Genomic DNA, 24552 nt, shown 5'->3' on the forward strand with positions numbered 1-24552 from the left:
TAAAATTGACACCCTAACATCATAATTAAAAGAACTAGAGAAGCAAGAGCAAACACATTCAAAAGCTAGCAGAAGGCAAGAAATAACTAAGATCAGAGCAGAACTGAAGGAGATAGAGACACAAAAAACCCTTCAAAAAATCAAAGAATGTTGATATGAAAAGATCAACAAAATTGATATACCACAAGCAAGACTAATAAAGAAGAAAAGAGAGAAGAATCAAATAGATGCGATAAAAAATGATAAAGGGGATATTATCAACGACTTCACAGAAATACAAACTACCATAAGAGAATACTATAAACACCTCTACGCAAATAAACTAGAAAATCTAGAAGAAATGGATAAATTCCTGGACACATACACTCTCCCAAGACTAAACCAGGAAGAAGTTGAATCCCTGAAATTGAGGCAATAATTAATAGCCTACCAACCAAAAAAAGTCCAGGACCAGATGGATTCACAGCTGAATTCTACCAGAGGTACAAGGAGGAGCTGGTACCATTCCTTCTGAAACTATTCCAATCAATAGAAAAAGAGGGAATCCTCCCTAACTCATTTTATGAGGCCAACAGCATCCTGATCCCAAAACCTGGCAGAGACACAACAACAAAAAAAGAAAGAATTTTAGAGCAATTTACCTGATGAACATAAATGCAAAAATCCTCAATAAAATACTGGTAAACCGAATCCAGCAGCACATCAAAAAACTTATCCACCATGATCAAATGGGCTTCATCTCTGGGATGCAAGGCTGGTTCAATATAGGCAAATCAATAAACGTAATCTAGCATATAAACAGAACCAAAGACAAAAAACACATGATTGTCTCAGTAGATGCAGAAAAGGCCTTTGACAAAATTCAACAACCCTCCATGCTAAAAACTCTCAATCAATTCGGTATTGAAGGAACGTATCTCAAAATAATAAGAGCTATTTATAAAAAACCCACAGCCAATATCATACTGAATGGGCAAAAACTGGAAGCATTCCCCTTGAAAACTGGCACAAGAGAGGGATGCCCTCTCTCACCACTCCTATTCAACATAGTGTTGGAAGTTCTGGCCAGGGCAATCAGGCAAGAGAAAGAAATAAAGAGTATCCAAATAGGAAGAGAGGAAGTCAAATTGTCCCTATTTGCAGATGACATGATTGTATAGTTAGAAAACCCAATCATCTCAGCCCCAAATCTCCTTAAGCTGATAAGCAACATCAGTAAAGTGTCAGGATACAAAATCAATGTGCAAAAATCAGAAGCATTCTTATACACCAATAACAGACAAACAGAGAGCCAAATCATGAGTGAAGTCTCATTCACAATTGCTTCAAAGAGAATAAAATACCTAGGAATCCAACTTACAAGGGATGTGAAGGACCTCTTCAAGGAGAACTACAAACCACTGCTCAATGAAATAAAAGAGGACACAAACAAATGGAAGAACATTCCATGTTCATGGATAGGAAAAATCAATATCGTGAAAATGGCCATACTGCCTAAGGTAATTTATAATTTCAATGTCATCCCCATTAAGCTACCAATGACTTTCTTCACAGAATTGGAAAAAAGTACTTTGAAGTTCATATGGAACCAAGAAAGAGCTGACATTGCCAAGACAATCCTAAGCCAAAAGAACAAAGCTGGAGGCATCATGCTACCTGACTTCAAACTATACTACAAGGCTACAGTAACCAAAGCAGCATGGCACTGGTACCAAAATGGAGATATAGACCAATGGAACAGAACACAACCCTCAGAGATAATACCACACATCTACAACCATTTGATTTTTGACAAATCTGACAAAAACAAGAAATGGGGAAATGATTCCCTGTTTAGTAAATGGTGCTTGGAAAACTGGCAAGTCATAAGTAGAAAGCTGAAACTGGATCTGTTCCTTACCCCTTATCAAAAATTAATTCAAGATGGATTAGAGATTAATGTTAGACCTAAAACCATTAAAAACCCTAGAAGAAAACCTAGGCAATACCATTCAGGACATAGGCATGGGCAAGGACTTCATGTCTAAAACACCAAAAGCAACGGCAACAAAAGCCAAAATTGAGAAATTGGATCTAATTAAATAAAAGAGCTTCTGCACAGCAAAAGAAACTACCATCACAGTGAGCAGGCAACCTATAGAATGGCAGAAAATTTTTGCAATCTACTCATCTGACAATGGGCTAATATCCAGAATCTACAAAGAACTCAAACAAATTTACAAGGAAAAAACAAACAACCCCATCAAAATGTGGGCAAAGGTTATGAACAGACACTTCTCAAAATAAGACATTTATGCAGCCAACAGACACATGAAAAAATGCTCATCATCACTGGCCATCAGAGAAATGCAAATCAAAACCACAATGAGATACCATCTCACACCAGTTAGAATGGAGATCATTAAAAAGTCAGGAAACAACAGGTACTGGAGAGGATGTGGAGAAATAGAACACTTATACCCTGTTGGTGGGACTGCAAACTAGTTCAACCATTGTGGAAGACAGCATGGCGATTCCTCAAGATCTAGAACTAGAAATACCATTTGACCCAGCCATCTCATTACTGGGTGTACACCCAAAGGATTATAAATCATGCTACTATAAAGACACAGGCACATGTATGTTTATTGCGGCACTATTCACAATAGCAAAGACTTGGATCCAATCCAAATGTCCATCAATGATAGACTGGATTAAGAAAATGTGGCACATATATACCATGGAATACTATGCAGCCATAAAAAAGGATGAGTTCATGTCCTTTGTAGGGACATGGATGCAGCTGGAAACCATCATTCTTAGCAAACTATCGCAAGATCAGAAAACAAAACACCACGTGTTCTCACTCATAGGTGGGGATTGAACAACGAACACTTGGACACAGGAAGGGGAACATCACACACCAGGGACTGTTGTGCAGTGGGGGGAGGGGAGATAACATTAGGAGATATACCTAATGTAAATGATGAGTTAGCAAGTGCAGCACACCAACATGGCACATGTACACATATGTAACAAACCTGCACGTTGTGCACATGTACCCTAGAACATAAAGTATAAAAAAAAAAAAAAAAAAAAAAAAGAAGACAGAAAAGTGAAAGAACTATGTCCAGGAGCTATGCTGGGTACTCTACATGTGTTATCTATTTCATCTTTATAGCAGTGCAGTGAAATATATTTCTTTCTTTTGTTTACTTTTTTTTGTTTGTTTGTTTTTGGAGATGGAGTCTTGCTCTGCCACCCAAGCTGGAGTACAGTGGCAGGATCTCGACTCACTGCAACCTCCAACTCCTGGGTTCAAGGAATTCTCCTTCAGCTGCCTTCTTCTGAGTAGCTGGGACTACAGGTGGGAGCCACCATGCCCAGCTAATTTTTTTCTATTTGTAGTAGAGACAGGGTTTCACCATGTTAGCCAGGATGGTCTCCATCTCCTGACCTCGTGATCCACCCACCTCAGCCACCAAAGGTGCTGGGATTACATGCATAAGCCACCACACCCAGCCTCTATTTTTCTAACACATAAAGATATCATAAATCAGAGGCATTGATTTATTTGACCAACTTCTACAGAAAAATCATGAGAGTAATTATTCTATCTGAATTATGATTTTTAAAGCTGTTGCCTTTTCCATTTTAACAGTGGATTAGCTAATTAAGTATTGTATTAATATAAAACTGGGAACAAATTAAAAATAATATGGAAGACATTGTGAAAGACTTAGAAAATTCAAAATAAACACAAAAATAAGATAAGTCAAAAGCTAGTACTGAGAAAATGAAAAATAATTAACAGAAAAATATTATTAAAGGAAGGAAATTTACTGTTCATTGTAAGAGATTTAAAATACAAAGAATTAAAATTTATAATATTAAATGAAATGGATTATACTAGAGAACACCAGAGAAAAGATACGAAAAGGGGAAAAAAAACAGAGCAACGTGATCAAGTGGATTGTGCATAACAGTCTCAGTACAAGCTGTAACTCGCTCTCACTATGATTTTTGGTAAGCTGTTTAACCTCTGCCTTATTTTTCCCACATGTAAAAAGTAGAAATTCTAATAATGATTTTCCTTACAATACTATGGGGAAGTTTAATTAGGTAATGTTCTCTAGGAGCTTTGAAGATTAAAAGCCTTAAATAAGTGCTAAGTATAAAATACAAAACCAAAGAGATGCAATCAGAAGTTATACAAGTCAGAGAGATGAAAGCTGAAAGATAAGTCTATAATAGAGTTGGAAAGTAGGGAAAGATATGAAGGAGCACAGGTGATGAGCTGGGGAAAAAATTAACTTCAAGTACTCACATGGAACCAAAAATATTTTAAAAGATGCTGACATGCATTAACTCATTAAAAATATAAGATTCTGAAAATGTACATCAACATTATTTGTACTGGAAAAAAAAAAAAAAAAGAACATTGACTCTTTTCTTTGCAAGGTCACAGAATGTGCTGTATTCATCGTATCTATTACTTCCAAAGTTGTCTCCTTTCATTTTTGTCAAATCTACTTTTAGGTGTCACCTGCCTATCCAGTGTGAGACCTTTGTTTCCAGATTCCACTTATCCCTATCACCTACTCTAAATGTGTGAGATTTACAAAGTCAACCCAAAATAAGATGGATGGTACTCGGTGACCACAAAGGGCTTCAATGAACTGTGAAACAGAGAAACAAACCAGACTCTAGGAAGAAAAGATTGGATGGACTAAGAAACTAAAGCCAGTCAGAGTTGTGAGCTTTACGCTATAATTTCTTTGAATCAAATGAGAATTTAAGAGTTAAAAAAAAAAGACTGAATCAAAGAGATAATAGTACTTTAAAATGCTTTGTTTTAACATGAATAATTTAATTTAAACATAAGTTTGGAATATAATTATCATATTTAACAGGAGGTACCACATGAACCACAGGTACCATGTGAGTTCTAAAAAGAAGTAGAATGTTTAACAGTGGATACCGCAAGGACACTGACAGGTCAGAACAGGCAATGGTACATGTCCAGGGTATGTTAGCGCTGAGTAGAACCAATGGTAAGCAAAACTGTAAGGTTGCCTTAGTTTAATAATTTCCAGGATCTCCTTCCTTCTTCCACATACCTGGTCTCTGAATTACTATTCTACCATGTTCATGCTTCCCACTGGTCTTAGATGCAATCATTTTATCATCTTCCTGACCCTAATGCAATGGTCCACATTATCTTTTGGCATCTCAATGTTATCAAAATTTGAATTTCCCCTTGTTTTAAATTACTTTTATGGAAAAATGTGATCTGATAAATTAACACACTAAGGCATCCTGAAATTCAGTAACACACTGGTGAGCTACTCCTCTCATGACCTATCACAACCCATTCAACCTGATAACTCAAATGCAGCTGAAGTACAATGAGATAAGCCAATGGAATTCTCTAAAGGAAAAATAGAAGCCTTTGTAGTCTTTTGACAGGTACTTTGGAGTAGCAGATTAAGTTAGCATCCGTCAAATTCAATGATTTATTTTATTTTTCAATATGTCTATTTCTCCTTGAGATGTTCTAACTTGTAAAATAACTCCTATAAAGATAAGCTTATCTGAGTCCAATGCTTAGGCCACTTTTTAAATTATTATTTCTTGAATCCTCTACTTCTCTTGAAATTCACTCTACAGTTACAGTTATATACTTTCTTATCTTGCCTTCTGAATTATGAATGATAATATCATATCTGAGTCATCACTGTATGTCATGGTAATTAATATAGTATGGCAGATTAGGTAATTGACCTATATTACAAATATGGCAGTAAGCCCCTAATAAATGTCTTTTTTTTTAATGTTTGAATGATGCAATGAATGAAGGATGGTAGGTGAGGGAAATAGATACTATTCAAGAAACTATCTCTTGGTGTTGCCAAAAACAAATTAGGATTGTCAGTTAAATTGAATTCAAACTTTTTAAGACTCCGTAATGGAGTCTTTAGGCATGTTGATATGCTAAAACTCAAACTTCTCAGCTAGGAACTAAGTTTTACAGGGTCTTGGTTCAAGTATACGCTTCATCTTTAGTGGTCAGTATGTACACTTAGGTGCCCAGGGCAGGCATGTTAGTCAAAATAGATGTTTTTGCCATTTGTTCAGTATGTCATTACATTTCTCACACTTCACTCTATTTTGAATGCAGTTACCACACGTCCCTCTCACATACCTGTCCAAATTTATGTTTAGTAGTGCTCCTGTGGAACATTTTTATTTACTTTTTTTTTTTTTTTTTGGAGACAGAGTCTTGCTCTGTCACCCAGGCTGGAGTGCAGTGGCACGATCTCGGCTCACTGCAAGCTCCGCCTCCCGAGTTTACGCCATTCTCCTGCCTCAGCCTCCTGAGTAGCTGGGACTACAGGCGTCCGCCACTAGGGCCGGCTAATTTTTTGTATTTTTAGTAGAGACGGGGGTTCACTGTGTTAGCCAGGATTGTCTCTTATCTCCTGACCTCGTGATCCACCCGGCTTGGTCTCCCAAAGTGCTGGGATTACAGGCGTGAGCCACTGCACCTGGCCTTATTTACGTTTCAATGCATTTTAACATCTATTTCATGTTATTTATGGTTTATATCTCTTGAGGATAAGAATCATGGCATATCCATCTTTGTACACCCTACATCTTTTAGCAGAGTGTCTGTGACGTGGCCTCACTTGAGGACATCATTGTGGGATCACCTTCAGTAATGTCAGTCATCAGACTTTGAGGAACTAAAGAAACTGAGCCAAGTCCTGCTTTGCATGAATGATTTTATACAGAGTCACCCTGAGACCACAGTCTCCCGAAATTACTTCAAAGGCAAGAAGTGATATAAAGCTAATAATCCCATAGTAAATTTAGAGAAATATAAATTATTTGTTCACAAATGAGAAAATTATAGGTGTTTTCAAAAGCTGACTAAAATACCTGAAAGAATTATTTAAAAGAGAATTTTTGGAACAAGGTGTAACTGTGCCAAGGGGTTCTGAGTATGATTACAATAAACAGAAACAAATACTCAAATAATATATTTACCTAAGCAGCTAATTTCCTCCTAGAAGGAAAAGGGCACTTAATTAATTTGGCTGAACAAGACTTCTAACTGTGAATTCTCAGCTATGCTGCTAATGGGGTCACCTAAAAGATCAGCTAGAAAAGCAGAAATTATTAAAGGGAAGAATTGGAAAAAAAAAAAAAAAAACGTATGTATACCAAGGACTTTCTAATTAGTAGCAATTACTCGATAAAGTTATTGTCCTGTTTTTAATGCATTAAATGCATTATTAGAATTACCTACCTAGAGGAGAACTGGTAGAAAGGGAATTGGATTAAATGTAAGAAGTTCATTCAGGTTCAATTGGTCTGAAAGGAACCTGCTAACTTTTGGTTGTCTCTGGCGCCATCCCACATTCCCCTGCTGGCAGGTAGAAAGTGGCTCACCGTTGAATCTTATTTTTTCTCTCTTATGTAAAATGAGGATAGTTGGATTGATAAAAACATATAGAAGGAAAGAAAAACTGCTACCCATGTCCAGGAGCTATTGAAATAATTTTGCTGAATGTACCATTTTAGAAAACTTCAGAAGAATATTTTCAGCAACGATAGCAAATGCCTTGCTTTGATGTTAGTTCAGAGATATCCAACTTTACTGGTCAATGTCATAGAGTGTCTGAATCAAATTCAAATTATTAAAGTGAACAAAATACAAATGCAAGTGAATTCTATTGACAATTTGGCATTGAGATCTACATTTTAAGACTTTTCTACTACAAAAATTAGGAATTAGGTCAACTATGTCTGTAAATTAAACGTATGTTTGGATAGATTTTGGAACTACGTAAATAATTATAGAGTGACAAGTTAACTTTTCAAAACCATCAGTTATTTTCTTTTTGACATTGTTTTAGAGTTATGTCAGATAAACATATTTGTTCAGCATGTAATAAGAAATTTATGGCATTTATGGAGAATCAGATGTGTGGTAGTGTGAGAGTCAAAGGGCTATTTGTATAGTAAAGTAAGTTTGCTTAAAGTGAAGCTCTAGGGGTATAGAAATATCCATTATCAAACAAAAAAAATCCATTGCAAATTCTGCAACTCTCATTTGAGGCAATAAATAATAATTGCACTCATCTATTACATTGCTAAGTGTTGCTGCTTTATGTTCCCCTTTCACTCAGGCAACTTAAAGACTTAAGATGCTTGTAGAAATAACCAAGAGAAAAGTAAAGCTCTGGAGAGTATAACAAGGTTCAAAATTGAAGAAAAAAGTTGGAAGAGAAATTTTTGTTTGTTTTAGGAGAATAAAAGAGGTAAGTCACCACTTCAATTACAGATTATTCAGTACTTGGAAATTCTAACAATTTAAACAAGATGTGACATAATGCTTACCTAAGGCTACTTTCTTCCTACCATGCTTAGCTCTAAATAATCAATCAGGGAAAATCTGATCTGAATTTAGAGAGGGTTCTTGTATTCCTTACACACACACAGTTGTGATAGAGGTACGGAATAACAACCATAATTTGGCAGGTACCGGTATTTGCTATGTGCAGCTACGGTGTGATTCTTGAAATCATCTATAACCCACATAGTCATGGGATCCAATTGACTACAAAAATAGATACACTTTGTGAAATATTAATCATGAGCTATTAACCACAAACGCACATATGTTGTAATTAATATTTATCAGCTATGGAAAAATCAGTAGGCAGTATTTTGGTTCAAATTTAAATAAATTCTTTCTAAATGCAACGAAGTCATGCTTGGAAGAGCAAAATGTTCTATATGGAGTGCTAACTCTGTGTCTGACACAGTTCTATGATGATAATCTATTGTGAACATTTTTTCATAGGAGTAAGTACAATTTTAAACAAAATCATTGTTATTTTTTTCCTGCTATTAAATTGTATAGATGTAATTTATGCCATTTAGCAATTTTTCTCTCTTGGAAAGTTAGGTAGGTGGTTTCTAATTTTATCATATTGTAATGATGTTCTTTTGAATATTCTCAGGAGGACAAAAAAGTTTCTTTTATGCTTGGATGGAAAGGGATGGAGCAGTTCCTAGGAGTGAATTTGTTATAATAAAGATTGTAGCATTAACAACATTTATAGATATTAGAAAATTTTCCTTAAAAAAACCTTTATCTCTTTTCTAGTCACATGGCTGATATTACATCCTACTCATGTCTAAGGAAGCGTCTCTCTGAAAAGGATTTAAGCATAAATTTCCCAATTTACACTCACCAGACCTAGTAGAATTGTTTGCTCAAAACTAATCTGCTGAGTTAGGATTTTAAATAAATTCCTTATAACTTGAATTATAGTGTGGTGACTTTACACTCTGTTCTTCCTTTCCTTCTTACCACCTCGTATATCAACCTTATTTTCTATACATGTGCCTGTCTTCTCTACCAGAAAATAAAATCCTGCTTTTTATCCGGAATGTTTTATTCACCTTTATTTTCCCTTCAGCTCCTAGCACAATGATTTAAAAATTCTAACTACTCAGCAAATGTTTGCTGAATAAAAATTAGCCATGGAAAACACATATATACACTGTATGTATATATTTTTATATATATCCATATCCAACATATTAAGGTGGATATATATGTGTGTTAATTTAAATGTCAACATATAAACTGATATAAGTTTATAAATTCATACGCATATTCATATATAATTTAATACTAGAGTGATATTTCCTTTCTCAGTCACATGCCGAATATTTTAAGCAGATACTGAGTTTCAAATCTAAGAATGCTAAACAGAAATGACATCTTTGTTTTAGGGGATCTTTTTCTGAATTTCTAAAGACAATATCACCTTAGATGTTTCTATCTCTAGAGGAGGCAAATTTATATAAAAAGAAAAAGAAAACCTTAGAGTGTTTCATTCAATGAAATAAGTTTGATGGTAATAAATTCACTGGAAGTATAATGCAGACAATTTCATGCTAAACACTCAATACAGATTTTGCCTTCATGTAAATTTTGCTGGCTCTGCATACCTGGATAGAAACTGATAGTAACTTCCTAGCATCATCTTCTGGGCTTGCTTGGAGAACAGCTGTAATTTTTCTACTATTACAGCTGATGGTTGACAGCTAATCCTAATGGGAAAGCAATGCCACATTTGCTAATCCTAACAGAGAAGCAAAACCACTTTCACTTTCAATCTGAAAATCCAGAATCTGATGAGTTTTTTTTAAATGAGACGCCACTCTCAATTTCATCCCAGTAAATACAATATTGTGTATGTTTATCTGTGAACATAAATATTTCAAGTCACTTGCATGTTTAAGAATGTATTTGAAGTTATTTCCCCCATATTATTTAAATGACAGCCATTTTCACAAGTTTATTTAAAAGTCCCACAAAATGTATCACAAACTATTAAAAAAGTGACAACTATTTCTAAACTACCAATTTATTTTTTCTTAAAATTTTAGATTACATTATGATGCTTAAAATTCAAATTAATAAATATAAATTCATATATTGTTTTCAAAATTGGGTTTACAAGAAGAAGGCAGTATTAGGAACTAAATAGCTAATTCATAAAATTATTGATAAAAAGTCATTGGCAACTAAGATTTGACAATATGTTATATGTTAGGAAACATGTTGTCATATATATCATGGAGAAATCCACAAATGAGTTCTATTTTTATTACAATATACATTTTGGCATTGCAGATGATGTCACCTGCATTATGAACGGATTGAGTCAGATGCGTAGTAGAACTGACTCACACTGGCCTAACACTAGAGCTGATTATTAAACTTTCAAGTATTTTACCATACAGTTGGTAGCTTACAATGGACCACAATTGGGAGTATTTACACCATGGAAGTTGGCAAACAATAAAATTACACTCCACTCAACCAACACCATTGTAAACATTTATCAGGACGCTATCAGGGTTGGACTTTGTTCTATAATCCTTGCTATTAACAAAATTCTAGAATTTATTTTCTTCTGATTTCTTCAGATATACAATAGTTACTATCCCAGAACTAGTGGAGTTGAGATTTAAATACAAACTTACCTATTAAAAAGTAGTCACTTCTACTACACCTTTATTTCTTTTCATTTTTCAGTTCTTTCTTTCTGATTTTATACTTTTTTCCAACTTTCATATTAGATTCAGGAGATACATGTGCAGGATTTTTACTTGGGCATATTGTGTTACTAATGCTGAGGGTATGAATGATCCTATGAGCCCAGTACCGAGCATAGTACCCAATAGGGCAGTTTTTCAAACCTTGCCCACTCCCTACAGCCCCCATCTAGTAGTCCCCAGTTTCTAGTGCTTGTCTCTGTCAATGAGTACCCACTGTTTAGATCCCACTTATAAGTGAAAACACGTGGCATTTGGTTTTCTGTTTCTGTGTTAGTTTGCTTAGGGCAATGGCCTCCAGTTTCATTTGTGTTGCTGCAAAGGAAATAACCTCACTCTTACAGATGTGTAGTATTCCATAGTGCATATAGACCACATTTTCTTTCTCTAATTCACCATTGATGGGCACCTAGGTTGATTCTATTCCTTTGCTATTGCGAAAGGTGCTGTGATGAAAATGTGACTACATGTGTCTTTGTGGTTAAAAGGATTGTTTTCTTTCTGGTATATACCCAGTAATGAGATTGCTGGGTTTAATAGTAATTCTGTTTTCAGTTCTTCGAGAAACCTCCAAACTGCCTTCCACAGTGGCTGAAGCAATTTACATTCATACTAACAGTGTGTAAGCATTTCCTTTTCTCCACAGCCCTGCCAACGTCTGTTGTCGCTGCTGTTTTTGACTTTTTTTTTTTTTAGGTGGAGTCTCTTTCTGTTGCCCGGGCTGGAGTGCAGTGGTGCAATCTTGGCTCACTGCAAGCTCTGCCTCCTGGGTTCATGCCATTCTCCTGCCTCAGCCTCCCGAGTAGCTGGGACTACAGGCACCGGCCACAACGCTCGCCTAATTTTTTGTATTTTTAGTAGAGACGGGGTTTCAGCATGTTAGCCAGGATGGTCTCTGTCTCCTGACCTCGTGATCCACCCGCCTCGGCCTCCCAAATTGCTTTCATTTTAGAGTGTGTACAAACTTTAGAATGATCACATTTGGATACAAACCAAAAATTATTTGGTTAAGTACTTGATTTTGTAAAATTGATAGGTAAATATAATCTCTTTCTAAAGTGTACTTTAATGCTTTTAAAAATATAAACCTTTAATGGGAGAGTGAAATAATTGTCCAGAACTGTTTTTTCACTCAGTCAGAGTACATATACTTTTGAAAAGTATGTTAAGTCTACTTCAAGGTTTCAACAGAGTTCTTTTCAATTATTTTAAATTTAATCACCACATTAAATAATACTAATCTTACGCAAAATATAGAAATTATGATAGATTTAAATAAAAAATAGTTCCTAGATATAAAATCTAATTCTGCCTCCCTGAGTTCCTTCCTCAAAGATGACTTAAATAGGTGGCCCACTTTGAGTGGAATATATTGTCCACTCCTGCCAATCCCCAGAACTTGTACATTAAAAATCAAATCACTGCTGAATTTGAGATTCTGACCAGACTAATTTTTTCTTTTCTTCAATTAAAGAATTTATATTTTTACCATTTTTACATATTTCTTTTTCTTCTTTTATTTTTTTATTATTATTATTTTTTTTAGATAGGGTCTCGCCCTATCATCCAGGCTGGAGTGCAGTGATGTGAACACAGCTCACTGCAGCTTCAGTCTCCTGCACTCAAGCTATCCTCCTGCCTCAACCTCCTAAGTAGCTGGGATCATAGGCGCACACCACCACACCCAGCTGCTTTTATTGTATAGGCAAGATCTTGCCATAATGTCGAGGCTGGCCTTGAACTCCTGACCTCAAGCAGTTTTCCCACCTTGGCCTCCCCAAGTGCTGGGATTCTAAGTGTCAGCAACTGTGCCTAGCTATCTATTAATTTTTAAACTTAAATTTAGCTCCTTTCTTTACCTCCTGTCCTGCTTTTATTGTTTGTTAATTGATGCGACATTACTGTTCCTCCTGCTGTTTTCAAAGAAGAAAGGGAAGCTATTAACATATTCTAGTTTCCATAGAAACAAGTTTTGTCCACTGTTGATGGTTGAGCACATATTTGCTTATAAGGTAACTTTTATCTATGTCCTTATAAAGTTAGCTTAGAATACTTGCTTCTCTTTAGAAGAAACTTTTTTTAGTACTTTTAGTTTTCAGATCTTGTAATAATACGAAATTGCTAAAAAATTAATAAAACCTTCAAGATTCAGATGCTACCATTCCCATAGATCAAATTTATCAGTATAGTTACTATATGAGATTAATATGCACTCATATTTAAATTAGGTGGCCATTTGGATATAAATTCCAGCTAATTTTGTTATAATATGAGAATAATATGCACTGATATTTAAATAAGGTGGTCATTTGGATATAAATTCCAGCTAAAATGTGTTAAGTGCTTTACTTAGTTTGGTAGAGATGAGAACTATCTTAACAGTCTAATAATTTTTACAAAATGATTTGTGGGAATGAGCATAGCAATTAAACTAGAATAGAGGATACAGAACTGATCTGAGATATATGATTAGTCCATTAAATATATAATATAGCTACCATATGTTATTTTCACTGAGGAAATGAACTGAATGACATTTTAATATTTAATTATAGTATAATATAGTCTTATTTATAAAAAGTTATATTTTGATTTCAAGCAATATTTGATTTAATAAGTGAGTTAACTGTGCAGGTTAATATACATATTGCACAAGGGCATGCTAATGCAGTTAAAAATTAGCTAAGGCAAAAATTATTATTAAATATTTATAGAAAGCTAAAAGCAAAGATTATTTTTGTATTTACTATGCCTGACTAATATCAGTTTTTCAAAGACATGTTTCATATCCATGTTCTTTTACAACTTAACTCTTTCCTGGTATAAAGTATTATTTGAATTCAAAGATAATTCTGCATTTAACAAAAGGGCTCATAAATTAACATTTACCAAGACCATTGAAGTTAACTTTCATATCATTATTTAAAGCTTAATGAAAGCTTTTTTTTTTTTTTTCTTTTGAGACAGGAACTCAGAAAATAAGAAGAAATTAAGCTTTTCTGAAGGACTCGTTTGTAAGTATGTCACATCTCTTGTCATTAATTTATTAACAAGATTATTATTTTTAATAAGGAAGGGCTATACAAATTTTCTCTCTCTCCCCCCACCTCTGTGCATACTTCCTTATCAAATGTTTCAAAAGTGTTCATTGTTTTTTCCAAATAATTTATTTTTTAAATAAGTATAATATTTTTAATTCTAAAAACTATGGCAAGTTAGAATTGAAAGTGATTTTGTTGAGTGTCCTTCTGAGGAAATAGACGTAGGATCTAAGATGACTGACTAGTTGCAGCCATGTGGAAGAGCTCCCACTGAGGGACTAAGATTACTAGCATGGTTTTAACAGATCTTTTGAGGGAAGGCACTGAGAATAGACAGAGGGAAGACACAGAAGCTGAGCTGAAGCGGGGAAAAGCTGGGAACCCCGTACAGGGCTACCACACACCACAACTCATTTTTGGACCTCAGCCGCTCCATAGAAACAGGTGAGTTGAACTGGAGAAACCCACTGTCACCATGGTCCTCTGGAACCCCAGCAGGAGAAGACTCCTTGACCACCATGGACACTCGAGCTGGTAGGGAGAGCTGCTTAGAGAAGTAGTAAGGGCAGCAATCCAACTGATGTGGAGCCCATAGGGTTGATGTGGGAGCATCTGTAGCAGAACACAGCCAGGGACAGCTATCTCCCTAGATTTGACTTGCTCCCATAGGAGGCCTTAGCCCTAAGGGAACAGTTAGACCTCATCTGTGCAGGGTGGTCTTGTCCATTAGATAGGGCTGACCTGAGCATCCTTTGGTCTATTAGTCAACTTATGGGACCCCAGCCTGGCTGTGCCTGCTTGCAGGGAAGTCTTAGGTGCCCTGGGGCCTACAACATAGCTTCTGCACTGGAAGACCATGCCTGACCAGTAGAGAGGCCAATGAGGTAGCCCCTATGGCCACAGAAAAGTCTGCTCCTTCCCTCCCCATACTGCAGCTTCCCCTGGGCCCATGACAACTCCCCATATCACTTTGCTGGTACATGTCTGCCTGCGCAGGATTTTGTTTCCTTGCCCCACCAGCCTGCAGGAATCTAGTCTGCTCCCTGCCACCACCAAACACCATTGGAGATGAAACCTTGGTGGGCACAGAGCTGGCAAACCCTGTTCTGCCAGTGCCCTGCCCTTGTGCTAACACTGCACAGGGAACAGTGGATCTTCCCAGACGTTGAATGATCATGCGTGCTTGTGGTGCACAGAGAAGCCACCCAGAACTGTGTCCAGCAGCACCACATCCCCAAGCCTATACCACCTCCAGTGCAACCGACCATGTACAAAGTATCTGGCAGTAGCCCCTAGTGCTCCTGCAACTGTTACTTCTGCCATTGTGGTGAACACCCACAGAAAAGCAGGCACCCCACCACTTATTAGCCCTTTGCCACAGCTGCTGCATCTCAAACCCCCCTCCAGTGCAGTAGTGGACTCCAAATCTCTAGGAGCCAGAGAACAAAATTGGGGCCCAATACAAGTCCCCCAGAATTAAAGCACACAGTCCAGGTGTTGGTAGCTGAGTTTTGGACCCCTAAAATCTCTCAGAAATGAAGCTAGTCAGCTGAATCCATCTTGTTTTGTGTGATTTGTGATTTGCCACAATCAAACTCTCAGAGTCATCAAAAAGGAAAAAAAAAAAAAAAAATCTAAGGGTTAGCAACCTCAAAGATTGAAGCTATTAATAGATGAACTCACAAAGATGAGAAAAAAATCGGCACAAGAACCCTGAAAACTCAGAAAGCCAGAGTGCCTTCTTTCTTCCAAATGACCATATCAGCTCTTCAACAAGGGTTCTGAATTGGGCTGAGAGGGCTGAAATGACAGAAATAGAATTCAGAATATGAATAGGAAGGAAGATAATTCAGCTACAGGAGTACATTGAAACCCAATGCGAGGAAGCCAAAAATCATGAAAAAACATTGCAAGAGCTGAAAGACAAAATAGTCAATATAAAGAAGAACATAACTGACCTGAGAGAGTAGAAAAACACACCACAAGAATTTCATAATGCAATTATAAGTATTAATAGAATAGATAAAGTGAAGAAGGGAATCTCAGAGTGTGAAGACTGCCTTTCTGAATAAGACAGTAAGACAATAATAGAAACAAAATAATGAAAAGGAATGAATGAAAACTCAAAAAAAATGGGATTATGTAAAAAAATAGAATCTATGACTCATTGGTGTCCCTGAAAGAGACGGGTAGATTGGAACCAATTTGGAAAACACATTATGCATAAGAACTTCTCCAACCTAGCTAGAGAGGCCAACATTCAAATTCAGGAAATGCAGAGAACCCCAGTAAGATACTGTATAAGAATATCATCCTTAAGACAAATAATCACCAGATTCTCCAAGGTTGAAATGAAAGAAAAAATGTTAAAGGTAGCTAGCAAGAAAGGTAAGGTCACCTACAAAGGGAAGCCCTTCAGACTAACAGCAGACCTCTCAGCAGAAACACTGCAAACCAGAAGAGATTGAAGCCCAATATTGAACTTTTTTCCTTAAAACAGGATCTCACTTTGTCATCTAAGCTGTAGTGCAGTGACATGATCTTAGCTCACTGTAGTATTTACCACTTGGGTTCAAGCAATCCTCTTGCCTCAGCCCCTCAAGTAGCTGGGACTACAGTTGTGTGTGACTATTTATTTTTCTTTTGTATTTTTTGTAGAGATGGAGTTTTGCCATGTTGCCCAGGCTGTGCTCAAACTCCTGAGCTCAAGTGATCCACCCCACCTCAGCCTCCCAAAGTGCTAGGAATACAGGCATGAGCCACTGTACCCTGCCCAATACTGGACATTCTTAAAGAAAATAAATTTCAACCCAGAATCTCATATTTGGGCAAACCAAGCTTCATCAGTGAAAGGCAAATGAAAGTCTTTTCAGATAGGCAAATCCTGAGGAAATTTGTTGCCACTAGACCTGCCTTACAAGGGCTCCTGAAAAAAAGAACTAAATATGGGAAGAAAAGACCATTAACAGCCACTACAAAAACACATGGAAATACACAGACCAGTATCACTATGAAGCAACCACATAAACAAGTCTGCAAAATAATTAGCTAACATAATGATGACAGGATAAAATCCATACATATCAATAGTAACCTTAAATTTAAACGGGCTAAATGCCTCAATTAAAAGACAAAGAATGGCGAGCTGGATAAACAACCAAGACTCATTGGTATGCTGTCTTCAAGGGACATCTCACATGCAAAGACACATATAGGCTCAAAATAAAGGGATGGGGAAAAATATCCCAAGCAAATGGAAAATAGAAAAAAGCAGAGGTTGCAATCCTAGTTACCGACAAAACAGACTTTAACCCAACAAATATCAAAGAGACAAAGAAGGTCATTACATAATAATAAAAGGTTCAATTCAACAAGTATATCTAACTTAATTAAATCTGTATGCATCCAACACAGGAGAACCCAGATTCACAAAGCTCTTAGGGACCTTCAAAAAGACTTAGACTCCCCCACAATAATAGTCAAAGACTTTAACACCCCACTGACAATATTAGAGAGATCATCAAGACAGTAAATTAACAAAGATATTCAGGAACTGAACTTAGCACTGGATCAAATAGACCTGACAGATACCTATACAAATTGCCATCCCAAAACAACAGAATATATATTCATCTCATTGCCACATGGCAGATACTATAAAATCAATCATAAAAGTAAAACATTCCTCAGCAAATACAAAATAGCTGAAATCATAATAAACACTCTTTGATCACAGTGCAATCAAATTAGTTATCAAGATTAAGAAATTCACTCAAAACCATACAATCATATGGAAATTAAATAACCTGTTCCTGAATGACTTTGGGTAAATAAGGAAATTAAGGCAGATATCAAGAAGTTATTTGAAACTAGTGAGAACAAAGATACAACATACCAGAATGTCTGGGACACAGCTGAGGCAACATTAAGAGGGTAATTTATATTAGTAAATGCCCACATCAGAAACCTAGAAGGATCTCAATTACCGAGACTAACAAAGAAGAAAAGGGAGAAGATTCAAATAAAGTCAGTCAGAAACGACAGGGGAATATTCCCACTGACTGCACAGAAATGCAAACAACCATCAGATAATATTATGAATACCTCTCTGCACATAAACTGAAAAATCAAGAAGAAATGGATAAATTCCTGGATATATACACTCTGCCAAGACTGAATCAGGAAGAGATTAAATCCCTGAACAGACCAATAATGAACTCACAAATAAAGTCAAGAATAAATAGCCTACCAACCAGAAAAAGCTCAAAATCAGGTGGATTCACAGCTAAATTATACCACCTGTACAAAGAAGAGCTGATACCATTCCTGCTGGAACGACTCCAGAATATTGAGGGAAGGAAGGAACTTGCTAACTCATTCTACAAGGCCATCATCATCCTGATATCAAAACTTGGCAGAGATGTAACAGAAAAAGAAAACTTCAGACCAATAATTTTTATAAACATCAATGCAAAAATTCTCAATATTGGCAAACCAAATCCAGCAGCACATCAAAAAGCTTATTTACTATAAACAAGTAGCCTTTATCCCTGAGATGCAAGTTTTGTTCAACATATATAAGTTAATAAATGTGATTCATCACATAAACAGAACTAAAAACAAAAACCACATGATTATATCAATAGTGCAGAAAATATTTCTAATAACATTTAACATCCCTTCATGTTAAAAATTTTTAATTAACTTGGTATTGAAGGAACATACCTCAAAATAATAAGAGCCATCTATGATGAACCCACAGCCAACATCATACTGAATGGGCCAGAGCTGGAAGCATTCCCCTTTAAAAACCAGCACAAGATAAGAATGCCCTTTCTCATCACTCCTATTTAACATATGATTGGAAATCCTGGCCAAGACAATCAGGCAAGAAAAAGAAAGGGCATCTAAACAGAAAGAGAGGAAGTCAAAATATCCTGTTTACAGATGACATAATCCTGTATCTAGAAAGGCCCATTGTCTCAGCCCAAAAGCTTTTTAAGCTAATGAACAACTTCAGCAAAGTCTCAGGATACAAAATCAATGTCCAAAAGTCACTAATGTTCTTTTTTTTTTTTTAAATACTTTAAGTTCTAGGGTACATGTGCACAATGTGCAGGTTTGTTACATATGTATACTTGTGCCATGTTGGTGTGCTGCACCCATCAACTCATCAGCACCCATCAACTCGTCATTTATGTAAATGACTAATGTTCTTAAACACCAAAAACAGTCAAGTTGAGAGTCAGATCAGAAAGGCACTCTCATTCAAAATTGCCACAAATAGAATAAAATACCCAGGATACAGCTAGCAAGGGAGTTGAAAGGTCTTTACAAGGAGAACTAAAAACACTGCTCAAAGAAATCAGAGATGTCACAAACAAATGGAAAAACATTCCATGCTGGTGAACAGGAAGAATCGATACTGTAAAATAACCATACTGCTTAAAGCAATTTATAGATTCAATGCTATCCATATTAAACTATCATTGGTATTCTTCACAGAACTAGAAAAAACTATTCAAAAATTCATATGAAACCAAAATAGACCCAGAATGGTCAAGGCAATCCTAAACCAAAAGAACAAAGCTGGATGCATCACCTTATTTCAAACTATACTACAGGACTGCAGTAGCCCAAACATATTTGGTACAAAAAAATACATATAGACCAATGAAAGAGAATAGAGAACCCAGAAATAAGGCCTCACACCTACAACTATCTGATCTTTGAAAAACCTGACAAAAACCAGCAAAGGGGAAAGGATTCCCTATTTAATAAATAGTGCTGAGATAACTGGCTAGCCACATGCAGAAGATTGAAACTGGACCCCTCCCTTATACTATATACAAAAATTAACTTAAGATGGATTAAATACTTAAATGTGAAACCCCAAATTATGAAAACCCTAGAAGACAACCTAAGCAATACCATTCAGTACACAGGAACGGGCAAAAATTTAATGATGAAGATGTCAAAAGCAATTTCCACAAAAGCAAAACAACAAATGAGATCTAGCTGAAGTAAAGAGATTCTGCACAGCAAAGGGAACTAGCAACAGAGTAAACAGACAACCTACAGAATGGGAGAAAAGTTTTGCAAACTATGCATCTGGCAAAGGTCAAAGAACATGAACAGATACTTCTCAAAAGAAGGCATGCATGTGGCCAAAAATCATATGAAAAAAGAAATCTATCAAAACCACAATGAAATACCATCTCATACCAGTCAGAATATCTATTATTAAAAGAACAAAATAACATGCTGGTGAAGTTGCAGAGCAAAAGGAATGTTTATATACCATTGGTGGGAGTGTAAATTAGTTCAATCATTGTGAAAGACAGTGTGGCGATTCCTCCAAGACCTATAAAGAGATATACCATTCAACCAGGCAATCCCAGTACTAGGTTATATCCAAAGGAATATGAATCACTCTATTATAAAGAGACATGCAGGTGTGTGTTCATCGTAGCACAATTCATTATAACAAAGATGTGGAATCAACCTAAATGCCCATCAATGGTAGACTGGATAAAAATGTGATATATATATATATATATTGTAGAATACTATGCAGTCATAAAAACGAAGGAATCATGTCCTTTGCAGGAACATGGATGGAGAAGGAGGCCATTCATTATTCTTAGCAAACTAACGCAGGGACAGAAAACCAAATACCACATGTTCTCACTTATAAGTGGGAGCTAAATGATGAAAACATATGGACATATAGAAGGGAACAACACACACTGGGCCCTATCAGAAGGCGAAGGATGGGAGGAGAGAGAGGATCAGGAAAAATAACTAATGGGTACTAGACTTAATATCTGTGTGACAAAATAATCTCTACAACAAACCCTCATGACACAAGTTTACATATTGTTATACACATGTTATATATACTATATATTATATATAACTAATAAACTTGCACATGTACACTGCCTTAAAAGTTAGAAAAAAGAAAATAGATACAGTCATAGAGTTATTTGACAGCCTGTAGATTAATAGTCATATGCCTGTGTGAATAATAGATATTTTAAAATAACTGTTATTTCTGTTTTCAGTCTCAGTGTCTGCTCAGTATCTGCTTGTCATTGACAGTGTTTATTGCCATGTAAAGAAAAATAAAACAGACATGTGGCTTATATTTAATATTCTTATTTTTAATAAAAAAGAAAGTTGTTTCAAAGCTTTAATGTGCATAACAATCAACTGGGGTGTTTATTTTTTAACAAAAGTTTTCACGGTCCACCAGCAGTGATCTGACTTGTTAGATATTAGGAGGGGAGACCCAAGATTTGATTTACCCAGCCCTTAAAGTGGCTCTGATGAAGAGGGTTTCTAGAGCACATGTGACAAAATAAGGTTCAAGCAATGAAACATAGTTTTTAGAACCAAAAAGCAACCAGAAAACCTATTTTTGTTTTCTGATATTATATTCTGGTTACAGGATTTTAGTCAAAAATCAGCTAGGATACCCCCATTGTCCTTGTGGCAGATCAAGTCTCACTAACAACTGTTTCAGTACTGAGTGGTTAAGTTAAATATTAAAAGCCATTATCCTTATACAAAGGCTGGTCTGTAACAAAAGCCCGTCAAGAGTTTTGCCTGGGCCTTTCCTGGGCCTTAAAGCATGACAAAATAAGGAAGGAATTCTTAACAGGACCCATTTAGAATTATACAGGTTTTATTGTGGGTCTGAAGAAACTCCCCAGGCCTCCACAAACATGTTTATTGGGGGTCTAAAGAAACTCCTCAAACCTCCATGATTTAGCAGGAGACAAGATAAAGGGTAATCACCCCAGTACCTGGACCCATTTAGATTAAATAAATTTACTGCGGCTCCAGAGGAAGGTCTTCACAACTCACACCTTAGTTATAGACTAAAAGAAGTTAATCACTTATGTCTTTAGATAAATGCACACTTACACATAGACATATAGCTTAGAATGTATATAAGCTCCAGAAATCTTTGTAATTTTGAGTTGGCCTGCCAATAATTTCCAGGCCTTCTCTCTGTAACCAATTACAGAAATGACAACTCTCTTCTTCTCCAGTTTATCTGCATCTCATTAATGGGCCACAAAAAATAGTAGTTCAACCCTCAGTTTGGTCCAGGAACATTCTTGCGGATCTTCAGTGCTCCTTCTTGCCTCCCCATTTTACCTACTTTTGATGTTGTTGTTGTCTTTAGTGAGGGAATTAATTACATTGGGCAGCCATAATCACACCTTTAAGTTCCTCCTCCTTGTCTCCCACAATTCAGGAGTGATTGCCAAATAAAACAATAGATTCAAATGGAAGGATAGTACCCTAAATCTGTTTTTTGTTTTTTGTTTTTTTTTGTTTTTTTTTTTAGTCTAGGCTGACCATGTCTGACCAGGAAAGGCTTTGAGTGACAATCTTATCTTCTGCTGTTTAAAATACAGAAAGATTGGCTTTTCCATGTCTCTGAGTCTCTGGTTCTCAGTAACATAGATTACAGGCCACAGGTAGAGAGAACCTTGATTCCACCTTGCTTGCAAACTGGCAGTTTCTTGCTTGGGCTTCTCTTTTTCTTATAGGATTTTGCTAAAATTAGCAAGAAATGGAGCACTGTTTTTCTAGCCTCTTCTCATACAGCTACAAGTTCAAAAGCATTTAATATGACTCCCAATTATCACTGCTTATAGTTCAAGTGTTTTTCCACATGGCAAGTGTCACTGGCATATCGGCATGGGGTATACCCTTTCTCTGCCTGCTGTCACAACACCAAGACAATGTCAGATATTTTAAACTTTTATTGCTGCAAAACCCCACTTCTAGGTACTAATTTCTGAATTAGTGTTTTAGTGTCCAAGCTATACTGCTGAAATTTTACACGAACCAGTATAAAAGTGAATTGTTCAGGGCTGGTGAAAACGATCTGACCCATAAAAACATTTAGGAATCCAGGTTCTTTTCTCTTTACTCTATCATCTCCAAATGTTGTGTTCTTGATCACATCATTAATGCTGACTTGCATCCATATCCACCTTCCAGACCAGGAAAAGGTAAAGAAGAAAATTCATGATCCAGAGCTTGCTCATATATTCTTGCATATACCATTGACCCAAAGTGAGTACATGGACACATCTACACTAAAGAAAGACTAAGAAATATATCTTGCTAGGTTATCATCTTGTAACTAAAACTTAGAGGTTCTATTACTAAAGGGGAAAAAAAGACTATAAATGTAAGAGAACTAGTACTTAAAGCCAAAAATGGTAGTTGTGAAGAATAATGAGAATATTGAATTAAAAATTGATATTTGCTATGCGAATGCTCTGTTTTTTTCTTAAAATATGACATTTATTATAGTTGAAATACTCTTTTCCTGATCTATTTTCATTGTACAATGTTCCTCCTAAGGAAACTACAGTGGTTTTGTTTTAGTATTTCCTAATTCGACAAATATAAGGCCTTATGAGTAGCATTCTAGTTCCCCAATAACTGCCTCTCCACTTGTCTGTCCACATCTATGAAACAATTTTTACTGAGCTCCAAGGAACACTCATGTATTCTCACCTTTGTGTTTTTAAGCAGACTTTTCTCCTAATATCTCCACTCATTCATCTTGATCATTGTCAAAGCCTGATTTAAAATTTGTCTTCACAAAGTACCAGATTAACCCTACATAATTTGCCAATTCTCACATAATCACTTTTTACTAAGCCAATATGCATGTACATTGAATAATTTAAAAACATTTCAAATTTGCGTGTTATCTGCCAACTAGATGATAAGCTCTTCAAGGACAGGAATAAAGTGCTCCTTAAAACACACCATTAATATACACAACAATGCAAATACCCCTTGTTAAAAAACTGTCCCTCCCATGAGAGTTACATTAAATTTGTGCAGAATATCACAGTGTTCGGATATGAGAGTAAGTACTCTTCCTAGATCTGCCATTTAACTTATAGTGTGAGATCTTGAACAAATAACCTGATATTTTCTGTGGCAATTGCTGTTATTCTAATGAAAAAGTCTAAAGTTCTGCCAGCAGAGAAGTTCCTTAAGGCTAAGTTTGGTGGCAGTGACATACAGGTTATTCAACTTTAACATTTAGAATGCTAATCCTATCCTGTTTCTGTGTAAAAGTTTATATTATTTATAAGTATTTAACATGCATTTTGTCATTGTCTTAGAAAGCATTGGCATGAATATCAACTAATTCCTAGTGATAGTGCTCAACTGCTTTCTCCATGGGTCTCTAGAGCCATATAAAAAAGATAATTCACATAATAGGCCTATTAAATATATTTTAAAAAATTATCTTACTAATTATAATTATTTGATTAAATAAATATATCATGAGCCATGACCTAAGGCCCAACAATCTCAGAATCTGTAAAACCAAAGG

The 24552-nt window shown here is 35.9% G+C and overlaps 1 long non-coding RNA gene across 1 annotated transcript in view; it reads left to right on the top strand.

The window, feature by feature from the left end:
• Positions 1-24552, top strand: part of LOC123567547 (uncharacterized) — a 93766-nt gene that overhangs the window by 27970 nt on the left and 41244 nt on the right. Inside the window, exons 2-3 of the long non-coding RNA XR_006690548.2 lie at positions 8175-8306; positions 14092-14138. This is a non-coding gene — a long non-coding RNA (uncharacterized lncRNA). The remainder of the gene's footprint in view (positions 1-8174; positions 8307-14091; positions 14139-24552) is intronic.

The sequence above is a fragment of the Macaca fascicularis genome, chromosome 11 (genome assembly GCF_037993035.2).
Source record: "Macaca fascicularis isolate 582-1 chromosome 11, T2T-MFA8v1.1".
Taxonomy (NCBI): Eukaryota; Metazoa; Chordata; class Mammalia; order Primates; family Cercopithecidae; genus Macaca; species Macaca fascicularis.